The sequence below is a fragment of the Anser anser genome (genome assembly GCF_964211835.1).
Source record: "Anser anser genome assembly, chromosome: 9".
Classification (NCBI taxonomy): Eukaryota; Metazoa; Chordata; class Aves; order Anseriformes; family Anatidae; genus Anser; species Anser anser.
Genome location: NC_139729.1, coordinates 17174556 through 17193651, shown reverse-complemented (window position 1 = coordinate 17193651; position 19096 = coordinate 17174556). Strand labels below are relative to the sequence as shown.

The 19096-nt window shown below is 43.0% G+C and overlaps 1 long non-coding RNA gene across 1 annotated transcript; it reads left to right on the top strand.

The window, feature by feature from the left end:
* Positions 1-714: 714 nt before the first annotated feature.
* LOC310904057 lies at positions 715-19005 on the top strand. Its single transcript, XR_014588009.1, has 4 exons — positions 715-1151; positions 8686-8776; positions 15474-15504; positions 16505-19005. It is a non-coding gene; the product is annotated as an uncharacterized lncRNA (long non-coding RNA).
* Positions 19006-19096: the final 91 nt, after the last annotated feature.

Genomic DNA, 19096 nt, shown 5'->3' with positions numbered 1-19096 from the left:
AGACCATTTCTGTATGTAGTTACCTCTTTTGTCTTGGTTTTTAGCCTTTACAGCTTTTTGGAATGCGTTCAGTGTTTATACGGCATCAAATACAACAGGGTTCTGACTTCACTTTTTGGCTGGTAAAATAGGAGGTCAAGTGAAACTCATTATCCCAGGCTTTAGAGAATTAAAATTCAGTGATATAAATATACTAAAGGAGCAGAGAAGTTCTTTTACCAAGGGGAAAACAGAAGCACAATATTAAAAATTCTCAGTTATTCTTTTTATAAGAAAATAAAAATTAAACAAGGGAAATCATCTTCCACAAGCCAGGTTTTGTTTCAAACCAAGCTTGTCTTTACCAGAACACAAATTTCACTGCTCAACCAATATCTAACTGGGGTCTAGAGTGACTTTTGTACATAGTGAATCTCCACACATCTCTTCATCAATTAGTCAGAATATTTACCTCTAACCTCATTTCAAACTGAAAAGCATGAACAAATTCCAATATATCATTCTGGATAAATGATTTGGAAACAAAATTAATCAGAGATGTTTTCTGATACCTAGAAACTTCATCACTTTCTTCTAGTAGCTGGAGGAACTACATGCAAATATACAACCACAGCCTTTAAGGTAGGCCTTAGGGCCCTGATGGTACTAATAGGCCTTAACTAATAGGCCTCACCTGGGCCCTCTACTAATAGCCCCTGCCCAACAATCCTATTTAAACTCAAGCTGGGGTCTTCAGGCCTGTTTTGAGCCCTGTTCTGTAACTTGATACACCTTTATTTTTGGCAATGAACACTACTGAGCAAGGCCCCAGTACCTGGGCTGATTTTCTGGCCTAACCCTGGACGTGCCTTGCTACTGTGGGCCTGACAGGCCATTTTTGGATCTGACCCATGGATTGTCTTCATGGTTGACTTTGAACCTGCCTCATCACCCTGAATGTCTCTAGATGTCCCTAGTTATCTAGGATCTTGGCTGCTTTCAAGGCTGGCTTTGCTTGGATGTATGTGATGGGCTTCTGGCTGGTAAGGCCCTTATGCTGCAAGTCCTTGCTGCTCCTGGATGATGTGCTTGGTGCCTTGAATGTAGAAGATCTCTTTGAATTTCCTACACTTGCTGTTTTAGCTGTGGAACTGTCCCCCTCTTCAAAGCAGGTAAGTGCATTGAAGGCATGCATTGAATTTCAAGGTTTCCTTTCTGTTGTGACAAAAGACAGAAGGATTAGGCATGTACTGCTGTACCACATATAGACCTTGCTTTGAGGAGGGATAGCTGTGGCAGCCTGCTGTCAGTTACTCTCTTCTTCACATGCTCATCAGCTAGACATAGCACAGGAGATCTGGCCCTTGACAGGACTCTGCATTCACTGAAGCCAGTCTTGGCAGAGGGAGGATCAGGTCTCTGACCCCTAGAGATGTCAGCAGTATGCTAATAGGCTTAACTAAGACCCTACTGTATGCCAAGCTTGTAAGCTTGTTTTGGCAAGAACTATCTTTTTATTGCATATGGAGCACTTACTGTTGTGTGGTCTTGGTCACACTTCATGGTGCTGCTGTAATGTAAATAATTATTAAAGTAATATCCAAGTTCCAGAAGCCTTTGTTATGCTTTTCATAAGCTTACATACCAGAGAGGGCTGGAATTCAGGAGTACCAGGAACAGACCGTAATCTAAAGGTGATGTTGTCTCTGGCAGAGAGAGTGATAGTATATAAAGGTGGATGAGGTATGTTAACAGGTAGCAGATGTGGTGGCTCTTGAGGGGGAAAAAAGCTACAGTTGCTTGTGAATGCATTGAGAATTATTTAATGCACAGAGCATGTCCTGCTTGTTTAAAATGTTAGAATTATTCATTAGTTCAGATCGAACTTGCTCTCTTTACCACTATGAATACTTTCAAGTGTACCTCTTATCTGTCTAGGTTAAGCTAACTAATGCTAGTGACAGGTTAAACTATTTGGTGGGTTTGGAAATCTGTTCTTGGTAACTGGTACTGGGAAGATGAAGGGAGTTGGTGAATCTGAAACAAATCACAGCCCCAAAATCACATTAGAATGACAAAAGGAAGAAAAGTAATATTGGATGAGGCTGTCTGTAGGGACTTTATGCACATAAAATGTTGAAGAACAGTGTAATGGACTCAATAATATCCTTTGTGTAGGGATGCTTATAATGCTGTGGTGGTACCTGTAGACCAGCATCATATGGACACTGTCAAGGCTCCAGTCACCCTGTGCTTTGTGTGAATATAGGGAATTTGAGTCACTGGCTGTGTCTGGACTAATCCCAGTGAGCTGCCATTCTTGATGAAAGGTTTGTAGATCACTTGGGTCTGTGGGGCCATGATCTCACCTGACACCCCTTGGGCCTCATCGCAGATGATGATAACACAGCCTTTCAAGACCTGCCTGTAGCCTGCACTTGTGTTGCAAGCTGACACTTCTCTGACAGCAAGTTCTCTGAGATAAGAGATGAAGTCCCAAGATGACTGTTTTTCTTTGCAATTTGCATTTTTTTTTTTTACCTTAGACCTAGAAACTTAACTGGTTTTAGAGAAAGTGTCTTTTGCTTCATACATCTTTCTAGTACAATTTCTCTCTAATTCTTCACTATGGCAGAGAGTCTTGTAGCTGTTTAGCATTAGTGTAGTGTATTGCTGGTGCAGCTGGAAATGGACAGCTCTGGCATTTGGGTTTTGAAATGGAAATCTCTTCTTTGACTATTTTTCCTCCTGCTGAAGAAAAGCCTCAGATCTGTTTGATTTGGAAATAGATAAAATATTTTTTGTAGCAGCACAAGTACTTGCACTCTTTGTAGTGTTAGGTGTTATGATGCAGAAGTGACATCAGCTCAGTTTACACAAATGCTGTCAAATACCTTTTGGACTTTCTAATAAAATAAATCATCTATAAAGCAATAATTTATACACAGTTCTGTCACTGCAAATGTGTATGCCCTTGGTTACAGATGTTTTCCTATTGATGTAAATGGCAATGTTCAAATGAATAAGTATTTAGTTTCAAATACCGTTTGTGTATATATATGGATGCAAAAGTACATGTATATATAAACTGTGCTATTATCCTCCATCAAAATATAGGAAAGAACCTTCTCTGATAAGAGTCTGATAAGAGTAATTCACATGGTATGGGGAAGAGAAATGCAACTGTCTTGGTCTTAATTGCAGCCTCCCAAAATTAGGAACTGTGCTTGAGCAATGCATGCCAGAAGGATTTCTGACTCAGAAAGTTACTTCTGACACTTCCAAACCAGCCCAAGCAAGCATTCCTCCAGGAAACCCACCACAAGTGGGATTCATGTCTCATTTGAGGAAGTTATTAATGCTTGCATTAGTTATACTGGGAAAATGTGTGTGTGTAAGAACAGAACCCAGTGATTGCAGGACATGCTGGCCAAATTTCTAGATCTTCTTGGAAGACTGTGGTGTTTGAGAAACTAGTTTTTGTTTCAAAATTTATTGTCATGTGATTTAATTGAGTTATTTCAAGGGAAAATTCCTTTGGATCAACCTACTCTGTTTTCAGACAAAACCAGAGCCTTTGCTGAGCAAACAATAGAGGCTGCAGTGCCAGCATCTCCCTTGCTCTGCTGCAATTGTCCATGCACTTCTTACGCAGCTGGACTGGAATCTCAACCCTCATGTCTGATCTGTTTAGAATGAGCTGGTTAAAAGGGCCTGGGATCAGAGTAAAGCTGAGGATTGCAGTCCTCAAGGGAGAGGGATGAATCCTGGGTTCTGCTGTGGCCAGTTGGTTTTGGTAACAGTTCACTTGCGGATCATGGCACCGTTCAGTGCAGTCCTTCAGGCAGTACTTGTGCAGACATCACAGGGGATTCCAGTCTTTGATTTGGAATCAAACAACTCAAGAGAATATTCTGTAGTGTCTGATCAAGCTGCTTTGGAAGCTGCTTCTGTTTTCCTTCTTCTCCCTTCTTCCCCGCCCTACACCTAATCCTCTTTCCTGAACCTTTTTTAGTACATGAAAGCTGAAATTATATAGAATATGCGTACTTAATGCAGGCCACCTGCACACATTCAATGTCTTCTGTACAGTCCATGAATTGTAAGCCTGACAACCTCAATGTAAAATGCACTGCAACAACAAACTGCAGATACGAGAGGGCTATGCTGCTGCTAAGACATAGTGAAAAGCCTGAATTGTTCATATGTGGTTCCATTCCTATAAGTTTTATTTGCATAAGTTCAGAAGAGCCTCCTGGACTTCCTTAAAGCTGCAGCTGTTCCACTGGATTAACCTCAGCCACCTCAATTTGCTCTGCTGTGTGCTACAATTCTGCCAGCGCCCAGGGCTGTCTGTAGGGCACAGCTCTTTGGGTGTGTATGCTGCTCCTGACCTAGCACGTCCAGTAGCTGCCAATGGTGTAAAATGCTATTAATGGGACAGATCCAGAAGTTTAGACACATTCATACCTGCTAGGAATATGGTTTTACAGAAATTTTGTACAGAACTCATGCAGTGAAGCTTAAATCTGTAAATACAACAACAGAAGTAGCAGATAATCATAATCAAAGTGCCGATGAATGTTTCATAAGCACTCTCCTGGCATGATGTTCTCATGGGTATGCTGTTATGCAAGCCATTTCCCCTTATTAATTGTTAATTGCTTTCAATGTGAGCGATCCCTTAACTAGCTTAACATGGCAGATTTAAGCAAGAAAATATTTCACTTGCTCAAAGAATAAGTAGAACAAAGCCAGAATAGCTCCTGGGCTTGTCTCTCTCTGCTACTTGGTCTCCTTGGGAATGTTTCATATCACTGCTTTCAGACTCAGTGGGCTGTGCATCTTGTAAAAGGAGAATACAGGTGATATCTGTTGCTTCTCCCTAGTGCAAGTGATTCAAGGACCATTTTTTTTATTTCAGAACACCAGCTTCTACTAGATGTAAAAGCATATTACAGTGATGCCAAAGATGTGCCTTGAATGCTTAACCAGTAACACCAGCTCTGAGACTTTTAAACAATGGCATCAGTCAAAACAAATCTGATCACTTGGAAGGTGGTGGTGCTTCCAATCAAATCTGGACAGAGCCTTTTCTTGAGATGCTCACACAACACTGCACATTTTCATCCTCAGAATAAATAGATTTAACAGCTTGGATCTCTTCAGAAGTGTTTGATTTATGGGACTTGGACACCAATGCTTACCCAGAAAAGCAGGGCCACTGCTGGGTGAGAGAGTATAGTTGAAGGCTGATCTCTGTATAAACATATACAGAGACAGACTTAATCTGATTGTGAATGCAACCTGGCTTTAGCACCCTAATGGTATTTGCTTAAAACACTTGAGTGAAATAAATGGAATCTATAAACAAATAAATATATATTTGGATAATCCACCTCCTTATTTGTCTACTAAACTGCTTAAATGATTGAGGAAACCCAAAGTGTGTAGGGTCTTATTGAGCTGCTTGCTTGTAGCTTGTAAAGCAGGAATATACGATTAGTTATCACTCAACCCCAGGGCTCAGAAAAGAAATGAGTCTTTGAAAACAAGTCCTGGTAAAAGACCTTGTAATCCTAGTTTTAACCAAGTCACATGCTGGAACCCTCACAAACCAGAGGTGAAGAGAAATCTGTGGTTCAGATTACCAGAACTGGGAAAAGAGCAGCCAGTCTGAGACTATCGACTGCCAGCACTGTCACAGTAACACATGATGGATAATCCAGGTGCTGGAGAAGACCTGGGCTCCGACTTGTTTCAGCAGCAGATGGGCTTTGATAGGTAGAACAAAAGCGGACTGTGGGGGAGGAAAGAGGTGGTCTGGTCTGAGAGCAGCCCCCCCCAGCTGCCAGTATGTGGTGATGCTTTAGATGAAGGACTCTTCTGAGCTGTCTCCAATAGAGCAGAGGGAAAACGGGGTAGCATGAAGAGTGTCCAGGGAACCATGTGCAAAATGCCCATGTAGAGGCACCAGGAGCAGCTCTCAGGAACTGCCCCACTCCTTGACTCAGTCAGGTGTATTTCTGCAAGAGGAGCAAGGAACTTGGCTATTGCTAATACCTCTGTTTGTTTTCTCTACAATACCCTCCTCTGATTCCCTCTTTGGTTAAACTTATTTATGTTCATTGTTCCTTTCTTGTTCTGCTTTAAATTCACAAAACAGTTAAACTTTCCCTCTTGTTTAACTAAAGGCTAAAGGGAGCAGAGCTTGAAGATTGGCCAAAAGTTTTCCAAATGATACAGTGAAGAGGTATGACATGAGTAAATATTCAACTGTTTCCCTGTTGTGTGTGACTCATGGCCACAGGGCACATCTCAGCAAAGTGTAGGCAGGTATAGGGCATCCAGTCCTCTGTCCTCCAGTCTGCAGGGAGAGCTGTGCAAAAGCCCTTGACTGACTTGTTTTCTGGAAATCTGGAGGAAGCTTTGTGTTTAAATGAACTGCACATGAAGCTGCTTGGGATGCTGTATTTAAGGAGAGTGACTGGGAAAACTGATGAGCAATGCTTTTCTGTGATGGTGTGAGGAAACCAGTGTCTTCAGCTTAGATGAAGGAGCCTTACTTCATGCAGATGATGTCAAAAGTAGCAAGGACCAAGGAGACAGTGTTATTTTTGCATGCAGATGCCAAAGTCAGCATGGCAGTAAACAGAAGCTGTCCTGTCTGTGCCTTTTTGGTGCATAAGCCAATTCCCAGGCAGGTCAGTGGTTCAACTGGGGCCATCGGTACAGAACCAGATCCCTGTGATCTGTGATGTGTGTACCTGCAAGGCTACTTTGCACCCAGATCAGAAGTACTGGTGTATTAACACAAGGAATGTTCACTGAACATCATTTAAGTGTGCTTTAGCCTGGTCCTAAGGATTCGAGCTCTGAGGGTGCTGATCTAGAAAACATCAGACTAACTACAGAGTGATTTTTTTTTAAAAACTGTTTTTCATTAACTAAGCATAATTAAGACTGCAATAATTTACTAATAACCATTTTAATATCACTAAAGTATGGGAAGGAACTTAAATGTCATTTAAGAGGTTTCAGTGAGCTTTCGTTTTGAACAACTTCAAATTATAAGCATATTTTTTTCACAGAATCGCTCTTCTAACTAACTGTTACAGAAGGGCTTTGAAGGCAGGAAAGAGCTGCTTTCTTACCTGTCCTGCACACCAACACATCACTGCAGCCTAATTAGAGCTGTACTTGTGACCCATCTGTGCCCTATGTTGCTGTTTTGTTTTAGCAAGAAAAGACACTACACCACTCTGACCAGAAGATGGCAATGAGAAATGAGGTTTTAAACTTTACACGTAACTGTTTCTTTATCAAGTGTTATATAGTGATCCTTCAAGCTTATCACAGTTTATGCCAAAGAATTCCAAACAGATTATTTTGAATAATTACAAATGAGCAGCTTTACCTCTGTACAGATCAGCTATCAAGGCAGCATCTGAGGGATAAGAGGTGATTTAAGATCACTTTTCCTATAACTGTTTTTTTCACAGCTGGTTTCCCTGGACTGTGTGGTGATTGAAACCCCCAGAAATGCTCACAGTGGATGGGCTTGAATGAGATCAGCAAGACCTGGCAGCTTCACCCTAGTACTGTAGACCTTCAAGCTTCACCCCAGTACTGAGCTACCCCCTTAGGGTCTCAGCTGACTGGTTTCCCAGGTGTCTACTGTGAGTTTAGTTGTGCAGAGGGAAATTGTTAGAAATACTTGATTTCTCAAGAGTTTCTCACACTCAGTAGGAACATAGCAGTTCTAATACAACATTCTTTGTATGAGTTTCCTCAACACAATTGAAGACAAAGCTGTGTGGTCGCCCTTCAGGAGCTGGATGCGTGGGAGACCTGTTGCTCACCTGCCACGGGGACATGAGAGTGGTGCTCCTCCAAGCCTGGAGTGGCAACTCGGTGTTGTTAGATGTGACACCCAGATCACTTGGAGCTGCATTGCTTTGGCTTTCATTCTCACTTCTGGAAAGCTCTTGAGTCTTGGCACAGGATGGGAGATTTCTGGAAGTCTTCAAAAACCATTTTGCACTAAACTCTTGCTATTGTTACCATGCTGGCTCCTAATATATGTCGGGAGTAGCATGGTGGAGTTGCAGGGGCATACTGGCATGGTGGTAGAAGAAAGCTCTCCTTTAGTAATTCTATGATTGATTGTAAATGCAGCGTGCATCCCAGACAGATAAACTGTGTCAGTGTTACTGACTGGAGGGTGGCTTAAAATGGAATCATTCCTCTGGCCTGAGTGAATGACCAGTTCTTTCAAAAATGTCTCTGTCAAACAGGAAACGAATTGCTCACAGTCTTCACAAGGTCACTTTTGCCAGTCCCCAGGAAATGAGATCTGTTTCCAGCAGGAAAGCAGGTAGCAGATCAGCTGAACAGGCAGTGGAGGAGAAGCAATGCCACCCAGGGGAGAGGCTCAGGAGTTAGTGTCAGAGCCAGGCTGAGAGCTCGCCTTATCACCTAACTTGTGCCGTTTCTACAAGGTGTCTCTTGAGATCAGGAGCTCATACCTCACTGTTTCACAGTCCTGCTGGGGCTAACTAGCTTCTGGACCTGCTTGGGGGAGGACTTTGTTTGAGGCTTTCACTGTAGAGTTCAGTGGATGAGTCTGTGGTGGATATTGAGCATAGTGATGGTAATTTGTGTGTCAGTGATTTACTCTAGCTTCCTTGTTTGTATTCATTTTAGCTGTTATAGCGAAGAAACTCCAGTGTCCTCTGCTGTTCAATTCAACCAGACCAAGTGTCAACAAGGAAGCAGCTAATCAAAGGCTGTTAGCGTAAGTGATCAGATCCAAGATAACACAACTAATGCCCATGTGTCCACAAGTGCCCCTTGCCCCCTCTGTTCGTCATTCCTTGGTTTTGCACTAACCTGGCACTGTTGTTCACCTTCTCTGTGGGTGACAGTCACAACTCTGATTTCATGGGACCGTACACAGAAATATCTGGGCACGTGGCTTTCTCTATCTGCTCTTGTCATTTGCCAGAGCTATGTGTTTTTAGCAAGAAGTGTAGGGCCTCCAGTTTGACATTAGCATGTGCCCTCCTAGACTGAGACTAGGTTTCTAAAAAGTTGCATCTCCAGATGCGAGTGCCTGGGGATTCTGCTGTGTGAGATGTGCAGAAGCATCACAGGTGGATGCTATCCAATTTTCTAGCAGAAGGGAGGTGCCAAGCAATCAAAACCTTTTTACACTGTGGCATGTAGTAAATCAAGGCTCTGATATTTTAAGCAGTGAGTTGTGCAAAACCTGAAGGAAGAATAGGCCAGCCATGCTGGTTATTCATCATTTCCATCAGCTTAGGCAGTCTCAGGTATTCAAGTTGTTCTTTCCCTCTTATTTCTCAGCAAGCATTACTTTATTTTGTAGAGAGCACAGAAATAAGAATAGGGAATGAACATAATGATGACAAATGGCTGCTTTGGCCTTCTCTGGGAGGACTGTGATAACCTAGGTCTGGTCTTTGTGTGTTCCCTCTGCCTCGCAGTATGGGTTCACCGAGGTGGCTCTGGACTGGCAGACCTCCAAATTGGCGTGTGTCTGACATTGTTCAGCGGGAACACTCTGTGCAGACCCAGGCACGCTCCTCTCTTTAGCATCAGAGGAAAGAAAACAAAAGACCTTGGTCCCAAGTTTGCTGGCTTTATCAGCACGTATTCTGGTTGCCTCCTCTATCTTCAAAAAGCTGTTGCAACCCCAAGATCAGATCATCAGTAGTGTCTGGTAAATCCCTCTTCATTTACTGGTGAGAGATAGCTGGCTGGCTTGGAGCTGATGAGAAATGCTTCTCTGCACACTGGTTATAAGCAGGGAGGAATAGCTGAACATCAATACATCATAGTCATTGTCACCCCGACTACCTGGTAGTGCAGCTTAAGTGTGGCTCTGGCGCAAAACTGATTCAGCCAAGGCTGCTGTATGCAGCTGGATCTCCCATGTGAGAGCATTTGCAATCGATGGCTCTGTTTTCCATCCCCCATGTTTTCCTTCAAAGCTGAGAAAAGCTTTCTGTAAAAAATTCAGCAAAACTGTTTTCCATCAGAAAATGCATTTCCATAAGAATCAAAATACTTCAAGAAATACTATTGATTTTTTGAGATTTCCACTGCAGGTAGAAAATGCATCCCAAACATGTTTCACTTCAAAGTCTGTCTTAACTTTTTAATTTTCCTTGTACAGCATTTTTTTCAAAATGAAAGTAAAAAGCTGTGTCAAACACTATAAAAATGGAATCAACGGTTTTCAGCTTAGCTTTAGGGGCCATCAGTCAAACCACAGGTGTAAAGATTGCTATCAAACTTCTCAGGTTGATATAAGGGATGGATTACAGTGGAATTTCACAGCAATCTCAAAGCTGATTTTTTAATCAGCCTTCAAGTTAGGATGTAAAACTGCTTTTAGTCAGCCTGAACCCCACTCTCCACTTCTGAGTCAAGAGATGGATTTGGTCTCCCAGCTCTTGCTCTAGCTATAGCGTGAGGATGGAAATGAATAAAGGGAGCACTATTTGAATAGTTATCTGCTACTACTAACACCAGCTTGATTCTGTCAGTAAGTGCAATGAATGAAAGGTGGTGTGAGAAATTCAGGTTGCCATCTGCATCTCTTACTTCATCCCCTGGTTAGGAAAACTTACCACTGCTGCAGCAGCGATCTGAGCACCTTCTCCTTGAGTCTGCAGCTCTGGGAAGGATGGGTGCTTGTGCCCAAAGTGGTGCTTGAGGCTGCGCAGTTGAGCCCCAGCACTAAGCTGTTTCTCTGTAGGTTTTCACTTGAAATTTCTGCTCTGAAATGCGAAAGCATAAGTTCATGTCAGACTTTGCCCACTTCACAGAAGAAAAACAAGGGCATAGCATCCTCAGGGGACTTCTGCTTCAGAGTAAAGCCCCAGTACTTTGGTCTGGCCCAAAGAGCATCCTGCACTGCTGTAAAAGTGAAGGCTTTATACAGACTTTACACAGGGATGACAACTGCCCAGCAGAGTGAGCTCCTGGGACTCTGGTGAACCTGGGAGTGTGTGTGGGGGGGAGTCTGCATCCCTGGTTACCTCCTGATATGTTAGAAACAGTGCCAGAGGAAAGGCTTCCAATTGCACAGGCTTTTTCCAGTGTTGCTGCCATCGGTTGGGTGACCAACTGGGGAGCATTAAGTGCAGTCTGAGTAGCTGGTGTCTCTGATCTGTGTTAATGTGGAATAACAAGAGACAAAAAAATTATTCTACTCATATTAAACATTAAACACGAAAGAATCACATTAAAATGCCATAGGAGAAGGGAATTAATTGAGTCTTTTTGATCTGTGGGTACTTCTTTTAGAAGACTTGACCCTGGCATGTGTCTGACTTGGTGCACCCAGTTATATTTTAAACATCAGAAGTTGAATTGTCCTTTTTAAATTGAGTGACTACGTAGCCAGGGTTAATACAGAAACCACCAGAAATGGTTGTCCTTTGAAATGCCTAGAGGAAGAGTTAGAGTGGATAAGTGGGATTTCTGATGCATTTGAACAGAAGGAAGGGTAAGGGGTTACAATGGAGATCTGTAACCCTATATTACAGGGAAAAGGGAAGTGATGGATCATGCTCCAGGTAGTGATGGTTAGTCTAAGGTGGATGAAATCTGAATGACTACATGCAGGTAAATGGTACGTAAACAGATTGCTGATTGAGCAAGTGTGGTCTTAGAATCACTGAAATGTTAACAACTTGAGGTAGAAAGGGATGTATAGAGGCTTTCTTACTCAAACAGGCGTAACTTCAAAGTTGAATCAGGTTGCTCAGAGCCTTGTCCAGCCAACTTCCCACCTGCAGGGAGTAGGTGGTACACCACCTCCTGGGGCCTTGCTGTGCTTCCTGGGAAAAAAGTGTACTTCTGCTAGTATCATGAGGAATTTTATCTGGAAGTACATGCGTCCTTGTTTGTCTGTGCTTAACACAGATGATGAAGAGATGAAAGCCAACATAATACTACTGAAGGTTGCCTAAAAGGGACTGGAAACCACCAGGGGGAGAGGAAAGAAGACAGAGTGAATGCTGTTACTTAGGTAATAGGCTTTAGCTTCACAGCAAACAAAAACCGAAGAGGAGAGGATGTTGCTCACCTGATCTGATCTGATCTGGATCTGAAAGAGCCAAAGAACATGAAAGTCAAAAGAATCAGCAAGTGCTCACCATTTATTTTCCTTTCCTCCATGCCACTGAGCATTACTTGGCTTTCCTGTCTCTTGATGTCCTGTTGCCTTAGAGTCAGAGAGCAGAGATCTTGAGCAAGCCGTGCAATTTCCTGCTCCACTTCAGGGCCTGCCAGGGAAGGCAAGGGGCTTCCAGCTGCCTTGGACAAGCAGGGGTTGCCGATCCTACGGGCTAGTGGCCAGTACATTTGCTTTGTTCATTGTAGCCTTCGTTGGGATGTGAAGAGTGCCAGCCACGGATTTCATTAATTCCACCATCAGTAGGTCTGAATTCATTGCCACTAATACAATGCCTTTTTCTATATACTGTGCCAGGGGTATTTTTTTGACACCATGTGTGACCTCCTGTTATTTCTCAACAAATGTTGGCAGGCGCAACACAGCCGGCAGAGCAAAACAGCACAGTGTGTCACAAACTGCTGAGTGCATCCATGCTGAAATGAACAGCCAATTCCAAAGTGGGCTGAAAATGAAATCAGGGAGAAAAGAATACATACTAATATTGCTCCCTTCTCCTCCAGCTTTGCTTCCTTTTGCACTTTACCTGCCTTGAACTGGACTCAGGCAACAACTAGAACAAGATGGTATTTTTTATTTTCTAGCCTTCCAAAAATTGCCCGTACTACTGTAGCTGCAGTTTCAAAGCTAATCCAAAGCAATTTACCAATCAGTTCCTTCCTCTGAGCTGACGTTCATCCTGCTTTTTGCCTTTCTACAGAAAGTTTTGACCTGGTCAAATCACTTACTACAAATAACTCCTGTGGTTAATGGTGGTCTTCATCACTGTAAACTCACTTTTCCCTCCCTCCTTTTTCTCTGGGGCGTAGTTTCTCCCCTCCACATTGCTGTGTACTTGCTGCTGTGGAAGAGGAGAGCAGGGAGAAGTGTTGCAGACAGCCTGAGCTTGTCCAGTGACAGAAATAGTTGTGAAAGCTTTAACAGTGCCGATGCAGGACAGGGCTGTGTAATGTTGCAGAGCATGTATGTAGGGGATACTGGGTTTGCTTCTTTATTAATGATCACCTGCATTGTGTGCTAGGGAGCAGCCATGCCAGAAACTCCCCACCACACCAACTTGGTCTCACTGCATGCCTCTCCCCTCTGCTCAAGTCACCGAGGGGCTCAGTCACTGCTGCCAGCCCGGGGCTCTGCCTGCTCTGCCTCACACATTCAGCCCTCGGGGAATTCAGCTCAGGTTGGTTAACGGTGTTCAGCTCTGTCCCTCAGGGTGACTAATACACACTGCGTTTGGGCTCATGTCTCCTCACGGGGTTTTATTTAGCAGCTGTCAGCTATGGTGCAATTAATTCAACCTGTCTTAGGATGACCACGGTAGGAGGCAAATGCTCGCAGAGCAGATTCATGCTGGGGCACCCTCCGCACTCTGTCAGCCCTGCACATTCTGTGAGCTCAGTATGAGGTGCTGGACTTGAGTCTGGAGACATGTTCCCCTGCCAACATGCCTTTCAAGAAAGCAAGGCAAAAAAAAATAGCTTCAATACAACCATCCTGCAAGCCTGGTTCTGCAGAGAATTGTCATTTTTTTGGCATCAAGGAAAGCATTTTAAAGTTGATGAGAAAAGGCAATAGGCTGATTTACTTGGATGCTTCAGTGTTTCTTTGACTTTAGCCAGGGGAGGCCACAAGGGGGGTAGAGAGAACCAAAATAGAATACTGCACAAGGCTTGTTTGTATGCACTGGGGCTTGCAGACACTTGCTAAACTTGTACCTGCACATAGGCCAAGTGGAAAAGGAGGGCAGGCAGGAGTAAAAAGCAATCAGCCCTTGCAGAGGCAGATTAACTTTCACTGTCAGCAGCCACAAGTGATGCCATGTGGCCTGGAAAAGTTCTTGAACAAAGCGTGTGCGTGTGTGGGGGGGTGTCTTATACCTGCATGTTCATGTCCTCTCTGCAATCAGGCTCCGTTGCAGAGGAGTTGGGCTGTTGCATCTCCTCTGACTGCACCCTCCCCTTCCTTCCCATGGCAGTGGGCCTGTAGAGCTGGGGCCCACCACGTGGCACTGGCAAGACAAAATGCCCTGCAAAAAGTACTCCTAGAAAAAGCCATGTCCTTGGAGACTTTGACTTCAAAATTCCAGTGCATTTAGGGATGGAGATGCAAGAAAACTCACGCTCCCATTGCAATAGGGAGCACGGTGTTGCATCTCTGGAGCAGCAGTACGTGATGGATCTTTCTGGAACAGCTGCTGGACATGTTTATAGCACAGAAACCTGGGTGGAGAGGGTGACTTGTCCTGTGCCGTCATGCTGCTGTCTCTGGTGATACTTCTTCGATCCTTTTTCTGCTACTGTAGAAGACAAATGAGACCAGAACTCACTGGCTGCTCTTTCCCTTTGCTGTCTTTTTTGATTAGTTTCCAGGGGCTCAAACTCAATTGCACCTGCTCTCACAGGCCTTCTGTGGGTTTTGGTCATATCCTTTGGAAACCTAGTCCAAAAGTTGGATACTGGCAGTTTTTCCTTTTCTGGTTGACCTAGCAAAAATTTCTGGAAGTGGTCTTGGCTTCTGGAGTTGTGGTGTATACTGCTTGTCTTCCCCCCATGAAGTCTGAATTAGATTAGGACTTGTTTTACAGGAAATCTTAGATAACGCCTGCCTGTGTTCACAGCTCAGCTCCTTGGGTGTAGCCCAGTAGTCTGAATAGACTGTGATTTACTGCCACCAGTGGAATGAAACAAAATCACTTTCTCTGATTTATATCCCCTATTGTAGTTAAATATTTACACGGTATCAAGATCTTAGTAATTGAATGGCTAACAGATAGGCAACAAGTGTTTATACACCTCTGAAATGGCCACAGGGCCATTGAGGTAATGATATTTCAAACTGATAAAAGACCTTTCAGTAAGGAGAAACTTAAAGCTCTTTCAGCTCCATTTGTTCTCAGGGATAATACTAACTCATGCAGATTTCAGTGGGCAGTGCAATTTTTAGACTGCAAAAGATGAACAACTTATTTCAGAAAAATAGTTCTGCTGAAATGAAACAATTGTGGAGGCACGCAGCAGCTTTCACACAGCGGTATTGTTGAATGCTTCAGGTAAGAAGGCAAGAATAAACACTAGATTAATATCAGTCTTTGAAGGAAACTGAAGCTGGCAAATTTAAACAATACCTACCAGTATTAAATCAGGACTTCTCCATTCACTTGCAGAAAGGTATCATTAAATATTTCATGACCTATGGGTAATCAAAATTAGCCCTGTTTCCTGAAGCAAGGAGGGATCACTTAATTCCTACTTGTTCTGTTTAATTCTAGGTCCAGGTGAGGAAGCTGGAATTCAAAGCAGGTACAACAGTTGTAAATGAGTTCAAGTACTGCTGAGCTAAATTTTAACTTGTTCTACAGTAATCTTCTGAGCTTTTAAGTAAAGCTGATCTGGGTTACACTATTGTCAGGTCAAGATTTTGTCTGGGGCTGGCCAGTGGTGTCTATTTCCCAGAGAAAGGAGTTACTTGTGCCTTCAAACTGTGGCGTTGTATAATGAAAGAGATGTCAGCACTTCTTAAAACTAAAAACTGCATGGAACCTCTTTATTTACACAGATTTTTTCCTTTTCACTATTGTTTGAAGTTGCCAGATAATTTTGCACTGCTGGGATTCAAATGGGACTGGAGGGGCATAGAATAGAAGATCACTGGCAAGCCAGTTCTTATTTTCGGTCTTTTGATGGCTGCAAATCATCACAGCAGCAGTCTGTCATGTAATTCCAGGGTGGATGATGGAAAGTGCAGCAGAATACTATATATTTCAGGTCCCGTTTATGATGGTTTAACTTCAGATAAACTTTTAGAAAAGAGGTAGGCTGTCTGGGATCCTAATTGGCGGAAATGAGAGCAGAATTCATTTGAGAGTATTTAAAGACTGAATAGCATTCCCCAAATAACAGACCCTATATTGCCATCTGGACAGTCAACCTAACCCTACAACAACAACAACAAAAAGTAATGATGATTTTAACTCTAACAAGTTTTAGTGTCCAGGTATAAAACTTAGGATATGTGGAAATAAAGTATGTAATGTTTGAGATTAAAGGGCCTTGCGCGGGCCGCTGGCTCGGCTGCGCCGCCATTTCAGCACCACGGCCAGAGCCGGCGGCCCCGGCCGGGCTCCGGGAGCGCCTCGCTGCTGCGGCGGCCCTCGGAGTGCCGGCTGCGGCCTGGCCGGCCCGGGGGAGGCTCCTGGCCTGCCCCTCTCCTCATCCAAGGGCACGTTCCGAGGCCCTGGAAGTGCCGAAAAGCGCCCACGCTCCCGGGTTTTTTGACCCTTTCTTCTGTGATCATTAACAGGGAACACGGCGGTGGTGGAAGATGTTAGCCATGCGTACGTTGCTTTTATAAACAAAGAGTGTGTTCTTTGGATAACAGCCTTCTGAAGAGGTAACTGGGAGTTTCGGCTAGCCATACCAGTGTCGCAGCTACTACTTGAGTGGGGATTTTGACTAAATCAGGAAATATGCAGACGTCCCAGATGTTCGTGCCCCTGATGATTTTTATACTCCGTTGCTCGCACTCCTCTATTATGCTGATTTCCTTGGGCTGCAGTGCATGTAAATATTTAGCCTTGAAATAACTCAGTGATGCACAACTGATGAACCAGAGGAATGACTGGAAAGATGGCATTTTAGGTGAATCACAACTCATTCTACGAATTATTTACAGACTGCTCTCTCTGTGACAGGGTGTCATCTACCTGGCAACAAGCCAGGATGTTTGCGAATCATCTGCTAGGCTAACAGTGGCTTCTAGAGGACAAAAGAGTTTAAAGCAGAAGGTTCTTTTTGTATCTCAGGAGCAATTAAAAAAATAATAATCTCGCTTTCCAATGAAAAATAGATCTCGCTGGTCCTAGCTGGTGTCTGGTCACTACTAAACCTTCTCCCAGTCAGAAAAGGAAGTTAATAAATAACAGTTTTACTTTTGGTGTTGAGTATAGCTGACTAAATGGAGACTCGCATTCTTTACTCATGCTTTTCTCTCATCTTCAGTCTCTTTACATGATACCTCGGTACCACTTTACAATTCATCACTTCAGAGTCAAAATTAGGAGTACACAGAGTACTATCATGATGCTCAGCTGATTAAGAAGGAAGGTGTAGGTCTATTAAGTGGGTTTGCTGCAAAAATAACAGACAAAAAAAGCACAGTACTTCCCTTGGTCCTAGTCATTCTGTAGTGTGGAATCTATTTCTTAGCCAAAACAATAGTGGATCACTGAAAGGCATTGTGCAAGCCCTGGCTGAAGTGGCATACCTGTGGCTATTGCATCTTTACTTCTGTTATAACATGCTCACAAGCTGCACCTACTTGTGTGGACACTTGTGCTTGCAGGAAATAAAGATCTCTCTCAGTCCTCTGAAGAGATGTGTAGGTGCTAGGTGTTATGCTGTGCAGTGTGAACAATGGTTGTTTAATAGATGTTTAAGTGTGTAGTTATGGGCAGATTTGCATCAATTAGATGTTATTTCAAGTTTTATTAGACATAACTTAAACTTAATTACACAGGTAAAATTGATGTTTATGTATAATCATAGACTCTCAATCACAAAAATCAAACATCAAGTGTTAAATTAACTTCTGTTTCTAATAGCATACATTCTAGAAACATGGGTTGTTTTAAAGTGTGCAGCTGCATGTGTTCCACTCACAAAGAAAAAGAACTTCAAATAAAAAAATAAAACAGATATGTTAATACAAAATGAGTATTTACAGATGACGAAGTTCCCATTGCCCAAAGAGCCTCCCAGTGCCCCTGGGCCATTTAAGTCATGCCTCCCAGTCCCAGAGGTACACACATCTGGAGCTGCTCCTGGGCAAGAGGGACCCTCACACAGTTTGCAGCAGCAAGTATTGTGTTTTCTTGTTAAACTGCTCTGAACTGGTTCCACCAGTGGTGGGTGGAACCAGTAGAAATCAAAGCACAGAAATGAAGTAGCATACCAGAGGCCATATCAGAATCCAGAGGTGCTTCCTCTTGTTTTTAGAGAAAGAGAAAAGCAGACGAGTCTCAGTCCTCACCTTGACTTGTTTATTGTGCACTGGTGCTAGAGTAGTCTTGTCTGCATTGTACTTAATGATAGCTAAGGAAATACTTGTTCAAATCATGGTGTTGGGGGGAAAAAAAAATCACCTTTAGTTATTTGGTGAATTTCCTTTCCAGTGTGCTCCTTCTGCTATTGCAATCAGCAGCATTGTTCACATGTAGCAGACAGCAGATATATTTTCTCACAGTTTTCTAAACTAGAATTATAAGTTTTCATGTTTGCAAGCCAGGAGCAGCACTATGGGACTCTACACAAATCCCTGCCACAGGACTCCATATTTTTGTGCTGAGCAAAACTCAGGAGCCGTCAGCAAAAGAGGAAGATATGTTTAGGTGAAGTATTCATTGAACTATTCAGTTACATCTATAATTTATTTGCTATGAGACAAGGGCGCCAGTCATCCTTTTACAAAATGCTGCAAAGATTTGAGCACTGTTTCAGTTCTGCTGAAACCCTACTTGGAATTGTACCAAAGATCTGACTGTTTTGTGCTGGTTCTCTGCAAAGAAATTTTCAAATGAATTGATCTAAAGATGTGAAAAGGAAATGTCAAATGGGGAAAGGTTTTCTCTCCTTAGAGAATACAAAATATGATTTAATATTTGCTGACAGAACAATGTATTTGTTACTGCTGCTGACTCCATGTCATTGAAAAACATAGGCAATGGTATTGAGCACCATCAGAATACAGAGATCTTACTCTGCTGAAGTTTTACAGCTGCTTTGAATGATGTGGTATCTACAGCTGTGTTGGGTATAATCCTCTGGCCACACTGTCTATTTGTCTGCATGTTGTTCATCCCATATCACCACAAATACCAGGGCTTCCCATCACTTA